Source organism: Periplaneta americana, chromosome 13 (genome assembly GCF_040183065.1).
Source record: "Periplaneta americana isolate PAMFEO1 chromosome 13, P.americana_PAMFEO1_priV1, whole genome shotgun sequence".
NCBI classification, from domain to species: domain Eukaryota; kingdom Metazoa; phylum Arthropoda; class Insecta; order Blattodea; family Blattidae; genus Periplaneta; species Periplaneta americana.
Genome location: NC_091129.1, coordinates 92,603,864 through 92,616,038, shown reverse-complemented (window position 1 = coordinate 92,616,038; position 12,175 = coordinate 92,603,864). Strand labels below are relative to the sequence as shown.

The 12,175-nt window shown below is 34.3% G+C and overlaps 1 protein-coding gene across 3 annotated transcripts in view; it reads right to left on the bottom strand.

Moving 5' to 3' along the window:
- The window catches only part of LOC138712113 (potassium voltage-gated channel protein Shaw-like), a 932,154-nt gene that overhangs the window by 898,597 nt on the left and 21,382 nt on the right, over positions 1-12,175 (bottom strand). The window lies entirely within an intron of this gene.

Sequence of the window (12,175 nt, the reverse complement as noted above, 5' to 3'; positions counted from 1 at the left end):
TTAATTTGGGTGATTAGATTTTGTAACCGTTTATATTTAGTAATACAGGATGATCCATTGAATCCTTTACCACTTTAATGTGTTCCAATTTCTCCTTAGGAGTTGGTATAATCTTAACCAAGTTTCAGTACTCTGCGACACTTCGAAGCATAAATTGTTACGTCATATTCAAAATGGTTTCACTCTTGAATTTTAATGTCATGCAAATTTTAAAAGTTGTTATCTCGCACTTTCTTTTTTCAGCACATTTCCTCATGTTAAAAAATGTAAAGAATGTCATCATTTTGATGCTACGAACATCAAACCTTTACTGGGTGGTCTATCTGGGTACGAATTGTGGTTACTGAACACATTTCCATTTTTTGATGAAATCAAAACTTTTAAATTAAAAAAAATTGTGTTTGCAAACACAATTTATCTATTCACAGATTCTTTTAATTTGTATAAAATATATACACAAGTTAATTTGATTTACATACAGTGATTAATATGATTGTTACAGCTCCTGCGAAAATTTTTTTCCAAATCACATTTGTGACTTTTATGAAAAATGTTACAATTTCAGTTTAAATGTGTGTAAATACAAAATTTCATTGTGACTCCTGGTTTTACTTTTTTTTTTTTTTGTAATACGAATATGTTAGGAAAAGAAAACTGCAATCACATCAGATATTCAAATAAAGAAAATTTCATCCAGAGAAATGGCGTCTGGAAAGTTTCCCAAAATGCTGGCTGCGTTTCCTCGTTGTATCGCTATTCCCATTCGTTGCCGTAGATAACAGGTGCAGTGAGGATCTCCAGTAACAATCAACAAACTTCCTACCAATTTCTAAATTATACAAAGTTGTTTCTTAAAGAGCGTAAAAACAGAATTGTTCCATATTTCTATATTTAAATTTGAAATGTTGAATTCTGTGTTTACGCATACACAATACACACATTTTGATGCAAGGAACATCAAACTTTAACTGCAAGGTCTACCTAGGTAGAATTGCAGTTTTTCAAAACCAATGTGCATTTTTTGATAAAGTAAATACTTTTTAATCTTTTTAATAAAAATAAATCCCACTAAGTTGACCCTAAAAATGAATTGAGAAAAAGATTTCTTTCTCTATTTCTATATTAATATTTAGAATGTTGAATCCTGTCTTTAAATGTGTGTATGTTATATAAATTTTGTGATAAAAATTTTAGACATGATATTTAAATTTTGTAGGATGAGATAGATTTTGAGAATACGGCAGTCGAATAGTTTTTGAGTTATTCAAATTAAAGTATTCGACTGCCGGTGATGAAACTTAACACCGAATTATCTACAGCAGGAGAATATGTACAAATAATATTAATTCTGTACTTTAGGACTTCAGGTTGAAAAGTAGAAATTACAACCAATCTGAAAGAAGACGAATATTTGAGTAAAGCAAATAAGTGAGTTATCTTTAACATTTTAGTCTATCAGTCTTGATATGGGTACCACATATTAAGTCCCATTCTATATATACTTTTGTACTACGGGCTAGGTTAAAACTGTCTTCGTAAGCGGGAAGGAATAATGGATGCTTATAAATAAAAATACCTGAAATATCGACGAAGAATAAGGTAAGAAGCTGTACACAGAGAATACACGTAAAATGTATCAAAGATTTCTTTTGCCTGTGGAAATACGGGTGACGGAAGACGCGGTAGACTGAACAATTATAAAAGAGTGGGAGAGGGTTCAAAGAGCACACACTCGGCCAGCGAGAAAGTAGAGGAAAGAGAGAATTTACACTCTCCGGTTGGAAGAAAATACGGTGATAAATCTACTACTGCCGCAGCTATCGGCTGGGCGGTCAGGATTCAATTCCCGATAGAGGCACGAAATTTCTTCCTCTAATTTATTTCACTGTCGTTTTATTTGTCTTCTTCCCTACTGTTAGATGATTATTATTATTATAAAATTATTTAAAAAATGGGGTTTGGAAGAAGACCAAAATAATTTGTTTTTCGTTATAGGCATAAAAACAAAACTAACAGGCTATCAAGAAAAATTCTGAGGGCAACGTTTTCTATATTCAATTAGAGGAGTAAGGGGAAGTCATCAACAGTTGCACTCTCCCAATTCTTTTGATGAAGTACAAGCACGAGCACTAATAAAGAAAATATGTGAACTTTCGGAAGAAAAATTAAGAGAAAAATTTTTTAAAAGTTTTGTCCGTGTTACTATTGATAGCAGTTTTTTAATCTCTGTTTCCATTTTTTCTGTTCCTGATACAGTATATTTTCATTGTTTAACACGCGTATGGTGCAATGTAACACCAGCAGTGGCAAACTTTGCATTACCCCTCTTAAAACTGTGGCGGTGCAAAGTAACCCCAATTATGGGTAACTTTGCACCAAAGTTTTGGCAGATTATAAATTTCAATAGACATTGATTTTCGAAGATATGACTGGCTGAATACCTTCCCGCATACTCCTAGAACGTATAAAATAAATGCCCATCTCAAAATTAGACATTTAAAGACTACATACAGACGGAAAACAATTTTTTTACTAGAAAATGGTGCAAAGATACCCCATTTTACGGTAATCGTTTTTTGTTAGTGTTGAAATTGAAATTATAGCAATGTGATGCTTATGACTTCCAGTATGAACCTCTGTATTGTTTTGGTTATTACGTAAGAATTTCCATGGAATGACCAATGACGTCATTGTAATTTCCTTTTCAGAAATTCCTTTCATTTTGTCTATAAATCGAGTCATACGAGAGAAACTTTGTTTGAAACCTGACATAGTGTTAGAAAATCCTAGACATTATTATCTGATTGGTCAAAATCCCAAGCGTTGTACCTCACACGACTTCGTAATTGGTTGCAGTGCGTCTTTAACTTCTTTGAGACAAAGACAGAGACAATCAGAGAGAGGTGCTGGAGAAGGGGAGTCTCATAAATGGGAACAAAGGGACGGCCATTACTAAGTTAATAATAGAACTGCATTTCTCTTTGAGACATGAACAAGGGTCTGAGATTGCGTGGTATAGTGTCTAGCTACGCAGTGGAGTTGATAGTTTGGAACGGAATGTGAACTTCACGATTTGCTCCGGAGTAGTCTATTTAGATAAAGAAAAACCAGGTACAAAATCAAATTAATATTTCATGTCATAAACTGTAATATGCGTACTGGCGTACATAACGATTAAGGTGCAATCACGGCATTGAATGGAAGCTAGAGACGAGGTTAAAATTCCACTTAGGGAATGGAAGAGAATCCGTTTTCAGCACGATTTCGTATTTTCTCTGGTAAAGTATAGTATACACTATACATAATATAAAATAGCTCTTGTGCAACAAACAATAATAACTTAACATGTATAACACAATATTTGTAATATACTTTCATTCATGTTCTTAAAAATTTTCTATTATGAAGGATCAAGGAGAATCGGTGGAGCAGAGAAAAATTGTCTCCGGCATCGGTATTCGAACCCGGCTTTTCAGCTCTATGTGCTGACGCTCTATCGACTACGCCACACCGGATTCCAATTCCGATGCCGGATTGAATCCTCTCAGTTTAAGCTCCACCTCTTAGTTTCCCTTTAGTGGCCAACCTTCATGCACTGTGTCACAGATGTGGACAGTAGCACAATGTCCAACACATTAATGTGCAGAGGTGCACTCATTACGAGTAACTTAAGTGGCGGGGATCCGACGGAATGAGCGCCGTCTTAAGTCACTAAGTGATTATACGCATATCATATTAGAATTTTTCTCCGCTCCACCGATCCTTCATCATTTGATAACGCAGAATTCCTGCACAGAAATATCATGTACTTCTGTACATCGCAATAAGTATCTATTAACCATTTTAATATAACTTATTTATAATTTTATCAGATTTAGATTAACATGAATGAAACTAATGATATTATACTTCACAATTTAATGAATTTTAATTTTTAACTATAATTCCTCAGCTTGATAATTATTATATTGTAATAATACAATGTGTTATTGTAGGCCTACAATTTTAATATGTAATATATATTACTTACATTGTTATACAACTGATTATGCCATAACAAATATGAGAACGTTAATTAAACATTTCAATAATATGTTTGCTACAAATAGATTTGCAATGAACAGATAAGTTTCGGGCTGTTATTAAATTTATATTGTAAAGTTACTTTTACCAAAAGGTCCTCAGCTGGAAAAGTTTTCAAACATACTTTCTAGCGGTTTAATATATAAATGAGACACATCTATCAAAAGCTAAAGCAGTCAATATCTGATATTAAAATGGGAACATTACTATTAATATATGATTAATTTACTGGTTTCAGCCAATATAGTAATTAATAATAATAATAATAATAATAGTAATAATAATAACAATAATAATAATATTTAGGGATCCTACTTTACGTTGAATAAAAGTCTTAATATTCCGCATAGTAATGTGCTGAATTGCGGTGTTATTTCGAACAAGATACGTAATACGGATGTTATTTCATATTTAAACAATATAATGTTATTTCTCACAAGAAAATTCGATATTATTTAACATTCAAAGAATACAACGTTTTTACTCTCGTCGTGCAAAATACATACTGCATTATTCCTACAAAGACTAGATGTCTGTATCATCAAGGGAATCATAAGGATCTTTCTAAATTTTAAAAAATACTTAAGTTTGCTATCAGCACTTATCTATTGTGTAGACAAACTTGTATAGCAACCTTCCGTACTGTATGTGAATAATACAAACTAATAGGCACCACACAGAATTCAAACTATTCCTAATTTATATTTAAAAAATAAAGTCACTCGAAATCCGGTTTGAAAATTAGATTTGAAATTCTATATTGAAATAGAGTTTGATTATTGAATGAAACATTTTTCTGTATGTCAAAACCTGAGCACTTTGAATTAAAATTTCGTGAAGAGAACTCAAAATTTTTCTTGGAAACCGCAGGTAAAGAAGTGTGTTTAGTGATTGTTTTCAATATCCTGTGTTTTGATATTTTGAAAATAATGTTGTAAAAATTGTTTTATGTGAGTGGGCTTTAAAAACCAAAAGACGGTGCCGGCTGAAAGAGATTGGGAGCCACTGCTGTGGATATCTTGATCAGAATAATGTTTGGGGCTTGACTATTTAATTTTTTTTTTTTTTCAGGAGAAACAAAGGTTTTTTTTTGGGGAGTAGTAGTGTAGAAGTGTAATATTGAAGTCGCCTATTGCTTCTACCTTTATTATATTACAAATATTATAATAACTAGAGGTAGAATTTGCATGTATAAACAGTCTGAAAAATACATAATAAAACAAAAATTTTCCAAAAATATATCAAATTCAATCTTTCGTAGAGTTTACTATCGTACTAGAAAAAAAAACAAATTGCGAATTATATAAGCTTATCAACTGTTCGTACATTTGAAGAATGCCCCAAAGCCAACTCCTGGATCTCCTCTAAAAACTGTTTTTCGTCCTCGGAATACATCAATGCCATCAAGATGTCTTGCAACGTCACCGCAGTGAGATTTGTCCCTGGCAGAACCTTCAGTACTACCCGTTGTCACCATCCCGGCTGCAGCGAGACTGAAACACTTGGCCCCGTACTGGGGTTCTGTAAGCAGGGAGAGCTACTGCGCAACAACAGACACCATCGTGCCCGTACAGCAATTGCCAACCTGCTAAGAAACAGAGGATGGGAAGTACATGAGGAGATTCATTGTGTGTCTGAAGATGATTCTCATAGAAGAGTCGATATAATTGCCATCAATAGAAAAACCCAGAAAGCGATGGTCTTAGACCCTACGATTTGCTTTGAACGAGACACAAATCAAGCACTGCAGATAAATGATGACAAGCGAGCTAAATTTGTACCTTGTCTTCCATACCTCAGTGAAAAATACGGCATTTCGCTTTACAACTGGGATGTTACATGCTTACTATTTGGAGCGAGGGGTTGTTTACAAAAATTTACATGTAATATCCTTAAATCCTTTCAACTTCCCTTTTATGAGGTCCAGAAGGTTGTAATGGACATTCTGAAGGCCTCTCTTCAAATTCTACATTATCATCTATATGTTAACTCGTAAATTTTTATTTTAATGTAGGTCTACAAATAGAATCATTATTTTGCTCGTTTCATTCCCCTTTATCTTTTATGTTTGTTAATTCCGGATCACAGTGGTCAACCTCACTTGAGGACGGATGATTTGAAATAAATCTTAGTAGTACTCGTACATGCTTTTTTACATTAAGGTTCAATATGTACACTTTATTCCTTTATTTACCTTAATAACAACTTTTGAAGATTTTCTGTTATATTTGGTTACCTACAAGGATTTTTCTGAAAGCTGAAAATGATCGTTCCAACTTCATTTGAATATACAACACAGCATTTTTGTGCACACATTGCCAGTTTGTACGAGTTAGGATCAAGCAACCCACACTTTCTAAGCACGAGACATTCATTAATTTGAGCACAATGCTGTAACCAGGTTTTCCCGATAGTACAATCTCTACTTTTATCTTGACAGACTCACGAGTGAGTTCTTGTGCGTGGGAAATGTGTACTGTTAACCTCGTAGTGATTATATTACTTTCAACAATTTTGCTGGAGGCATCACGAACGAACTCACACAAAACACAACAAAATCGCGCACTTGACACTCGAACTGCTGGCGCGCCAACTCAGAATAAGTGAAGCAGAGAAATGATGGGTAGGGTGTGTTTAAAAGCAGAGGGTGATTGTTTTGATTTCTCCACAGCTACCCTTCTTATACAAGGGATTTCCAGCCATCGAGTAGAGTCAACCGAAAGAAACTGTGTGCTAACTGATCACGAATCTTACACTTCTACATAATATGCAAATTTTGGAATTTATTCAACAAAATTCCGAAAATGTGCTACTATATAGGTCTATGCAAAATAGTTCATTTAATGCAAGAACGCCTGAACGCAAGACTAACTTAAAACGTTGTGTATAAAGTGTAAATTAAAATTAAGGTGACATTTATTTGTTAAGGTGACATGCATTTATTTAGCCTGACGAGTTACTCCCTTGCAGATACAAGACTACAGAAAATAATGTTTATTATATATCTCTGAAGTTGTATAATAGGTTACCAAGTTCAACTAAAAACAGTAACAGTATATTCCTATTACAAAAAAAAGTAATTAGAATAATAGTAGGTGCCAGATCTAGGGAATCTTATAGAAATATTTTCAAAAAACTACAAATAATGCCCATGGCTTGTTATTCTATCTTTCCATTAATAATCTTCCTCTTATGTAATCGTGAAAACTTTGTAACTAATTCAACAGCTAATAGCATACATACACGTCAAAAATAACTTTCATATTCCATCGGCAAGTCTACCATGCTATCAAAAAGGAGTGCATTATATGGCAGTAAAAATTTTTAATAGCCTCCCTATCGATATAAAAAATGAAACTCAAAACATAAGATTATTTAGAGCCAAATTAAAGAAGTACCTAATTTCTCACGCCTTCTATTCAAGACATTCAATAACGCTTCATGAAATTGATACTGAAACTTCGTGTTGTACTAGTAGACTATATTGTAAATCTCTTCTGTATATATTTCATCTAGATTGTGACTATAAATTAAGGCTTTATAATAGTATTAAGGTTTTTGCCTTGGTCCATATTCTAGCTGTAAAGCAATGTATGAATACCATGGAATGTTAATAAATACGAGTACAATAAAATACAATACAATATCTACCTACCTACCTATCTTTGAATAAAATTATAAATTATTTAAAAATAGCTTGTAAAAGGGTCTTAGACTAGAAATGTTGAGTTTAAATGTAGTTCTGTTCATAAGTATGAATAAAGGTGTAATTGTTTTTCTTATTTGAACTCCTGTATCAGTGAAGCGCGGTGAGTCAGTGAAGTTATGGTTTTACAGTGCAGTGAATAGTTCCGATCAGTGATAATTTATAGTGTCAATGAAATGTGTTCTACAGTGTCGGCGAAATGTGTTTTAAAGTGTCAGTGAAATGTGTCACAGTGCCAGTACAGTGCGTGAGATGAGAGTAAAGTGGAAGATTATTATCAGTACCATTGTGAAACTTATGTAGACGCCTATACATATGTAGGTTGTAATGTAAAATTAGGTTCACTTATTAATTAGGTTATTTTATATATTGTTATTAATTGTAATTAGTGTATTCCCTATCCTGAGCAAGATTAATCCAGTCTCACCATCGTATCCCACCTCCCTCAAATCCATTTTAATATTATCTTCCCATCTACGTCTCAGCCTCCCCACAGGTCTTTTTCCCTCCGGCCTCCCAACTAACACTCTATATGCATTTCTGGATTCGCCCATACGTGCTGCATGTCCTGCCCATCTCAAACGTCTGGATTTAATGTTCCTAATTATGTCAGGTGAAGAGTACAATGCGTGCAGCTCTGCGTTGTGTAACTTTCTCCATTCTCCTGTAACTTCATCTCTCTTAGCCCCAAATATTTTCCTAAGAACCTTTTTCTCAAACAACCTTAATCTCTGTTCCTCTCTCAAAGTGAGAGTCCAAGTTTCACAACCATACAGAACAGCCGGTAATATAACTGTTTTATAAATTCTAACTTTCAGATTTTTTGACAGCAGACTAGATGACAAAATCTTCTCTACCGAATAATAACACGCATTTCCCATATTTATTCTGCGTTTAATTTCCTCCCGAGTGTCATTTATATTTGTTAATGTTGCTCTGAGATATTTGAATTTTTCCACCTCGTCGAAGGATAAAACTCCAATTTTTATAGTTCCATTTCGTACAATATTCTGACATAATCATATACTTAGTCTTTGGGGATTTACTTCTAACCCTATCATTTTACTTGCTTCAAGTAGAATTTCCTCGTTTTCCCTAATCGTTTGTGGATTTTCTCCTAACATATTCACGTCATCCGTTATAGACAAGAAACTGATGTAACCCGTTGAATTCCAAATCCTTCTAGAGCGAAGTTAAAAGTTAAAGGTGTTAGTGCATCTCCCTGCTTTAGCCCGCAGCGAATTGGAAAAGCATCAGATAGAAACTGGCCTATACGGACTCTGCTGTAAGTTTCACTGAGACAAATTTTAATTAATCGAACTAGTTTCTTGGGAATACCAAATTCAATAAGAATATTATATAAAACTTCTCTCTTAACCGAGTCATACGCTTTTTTGAAATCTATGAATAACTGATGTACTGTACCCTTATACTCCCATTTTTTTCTCCAATATCTGTCGAATACAAAAAATCTGATCAATAGTCGATCTATTACGCCTGAAACCACACTGATGATCCCTTCCACAATGTGCAACTTGGTGAAAATATTTGTTATTCCACTGAATCACAGAATCTAGAAGCATCCATTGTATTGAAGTAGCACACCATCTTTAGCATCAGTAAGGCAAGGAAATGGGAACCTATCTGTCGGATTCGCTGTCAAGAGCTGTTCTCCAGGACTGGACGTCAAATGGAATGTGGGTTGAGTGGCTATATGTCAGTGGCGGCTGGTGAATGAAATTCACGGGACAACACAAGAGTTATGTTACCGTAATCTATGTTATAACTTTAATATCTCACGTAAAGTCGATCTATTTTCGAATTTTCTTTATGCTAGAATCACCTATCGGACACCTATTCGGTTAAAATTTCCGTTACATTTTTTTAATTATATACCAGTATCTTGCTTCTTAATTGGAGCGCGCAGATGCAACCTGCAACTATAATATTTGGAAACTTAAACGAAGTTTGAATATCATCGTGTAATATATTACATCCAAGATATTAAGCTATTACTGGCGACTTTAGTAAAATAAGGGATGATGCTGATTAGCTGTTCAGAATTGTCGTCATTTTCAAGGAATTCAATATATCTTACTTGATAATAATTGTGTAGAAAACAACAATTTACAATTTATACACAAATAATGGAAAGCATTGCTACAATTAGCTAAAAAACATTCCTCAGGATATTTTTTATGAGAAATTGTAATATATCTGGCATCTGATACTGACTGTATTCAAAAACATCTCTTGAACAGAGTTTATGATTCTGTTCTTAATTTACGTTTTTGAAGATTTCTAAGAGCTTTTTATGTTGCTTCATCATTTTCATTTAGAAATGAATTATTAACTGTCCAACGATGCGTCCAATTATTTTACATGAGCAGACGCGCGGGGTACAAATTAAGTTTCTCGAAATTTGTTTGTACTTTTTAATTTGTATGACTTTGATATGTTATTTAATTTTAATAAAGCTACAAACATTTAACTACAAAAATGAACATTCAGCTCACTAAGAGAATATTTTATAATACATTGGAAGTTTTAAAAAAGCCTACATTCATAGAAGGGGAAAAATAATGTGCACAGATTTTTTGACGACAGGATATTTAATTGCTGTTTTTTTTAGTGGAAAAAGGCATCCACAATTGAATGAGTTTCGTGCACTATTGTATGTAATGTTTGCATGCGTGAAGTTGAAAGAGAAGTTGAACCGTGTAGATGCATCTTAAGTGCAGCGTTTGTCAGCGTATTTTCAACAACACAACGCGACATCCCACACTGCAAAAGAATCCATGACCGAAGTGTGCTGGATATTTGGAGACAGCGTATTCCGAATCTCACCGGACCGGTGGACATCAATGACGTCACGCTGCAGCGAAATAGAAACAAAACTGCTGGAAGGTTCAATGGCTATCATGACGGGTGTACAAGTTGTCTGTGCTACGCTAGCAAGATTTTGCGAAATTTCCGTACTGTCATCGTGTTCAAAGAAAAGAGAGCATAAATAATTTATTTCTTGAACCAGTAGTAATAACTGGTCCGTTGACATGTTCGGTCCCAAGCCATTAACATATTTTATGCTCGACCATACCGAAATGTAGTAATTATACACCTGGTAGTAGCCCTTTAATGCACCTCATTAAAGTACATCTATTCATTATAGTTCAGTTATTCAGCCAATGAGAAATCACCATTGTAGCATTATAAAACCGCAAGTATCGATTATTCTCGGATATGCAATCGAAAGAGAATTAGCGAAACGTCACGGAGGCTGGAAATCCAATACTGTCGCAGAAGGTTATGTTCTGTTACTATAATAATTAGCGTTAATTGTAAATAATATTCAAATAAATTCAATTTGTCGTGTCGTTTTTCAATTCTAAATCAATTTCCAGGTTATATCAAGATTAATGTTCATGTTATTCTCTAGATTATATCAAAGACAATGACATTCGTTCCTCGGAAAAAATCAATACTTTCGCGTCTGCGCACATCTCACAATTTAGAAGGTCAGTTCCGCTCCTCACTTAGATAACCATAACATGATTACTTATGAATAATTTCAAGTTAGAAATATGGTCGAGCATAAAAAGTCGTATGAAACTTGTCTATAATGGTAATTAAGACGCTTGCGCTCGTTTCATAAACAAACATACTCGCGTTTTAATTACTACCATTATAGGCTCGTTGCATAATGTACTATTTTTACGTTGTGCTCATTACAAACAACGCAGCAAAACCAAAGCAGAACACACCGCCATGACAGTGCATAATGCCATTTGTCTGTTAATTCCCCCCCCCCGTACAAGAACCAATCAGATTCACTGATGGAGACTGATGGATACTACAACCACCTCTGCAAGCTGGTGGAACCGGTGCGACAGCGGTGGAGCATTAGTGACGTCATCGTTGAAATTCGGAATACTATGATGCCATCAGATTGGTCAGCACTGAAATTCCGAATACGCTCAGTGTTATGAGCAGGAAATTATAGCCCTCTCGTTCCCCAGACCTTGCGCTATGTGAAAAATATATCTAGGGAATGTTAAAATATAAAGCGCATAAAAATAATCCTTTTACGCCAGAACAACAGAAAGAAAATATACAAAGACTAATAGTTGATTGCAATAGAAGAACTGATGCCTGTCAATGACGATTTCTTGAGAAGTTGTAGAATATATTTACAAGAAAATGAACATTACATATAAAATCTTCTGTGAGTGTTGTTGTGTTGTAAGTTTACATGCCTAAGTTTTAACCCAGTTAACTCCCGAAAACACGCATCCTTGTTTAGCAGTAGAGACCTGGCTTCCTGTCCGGTATGGGGGCAAGCAATTTCCCCATTTTGATGGCTCATACGCATTGTATATGTACTGTAAA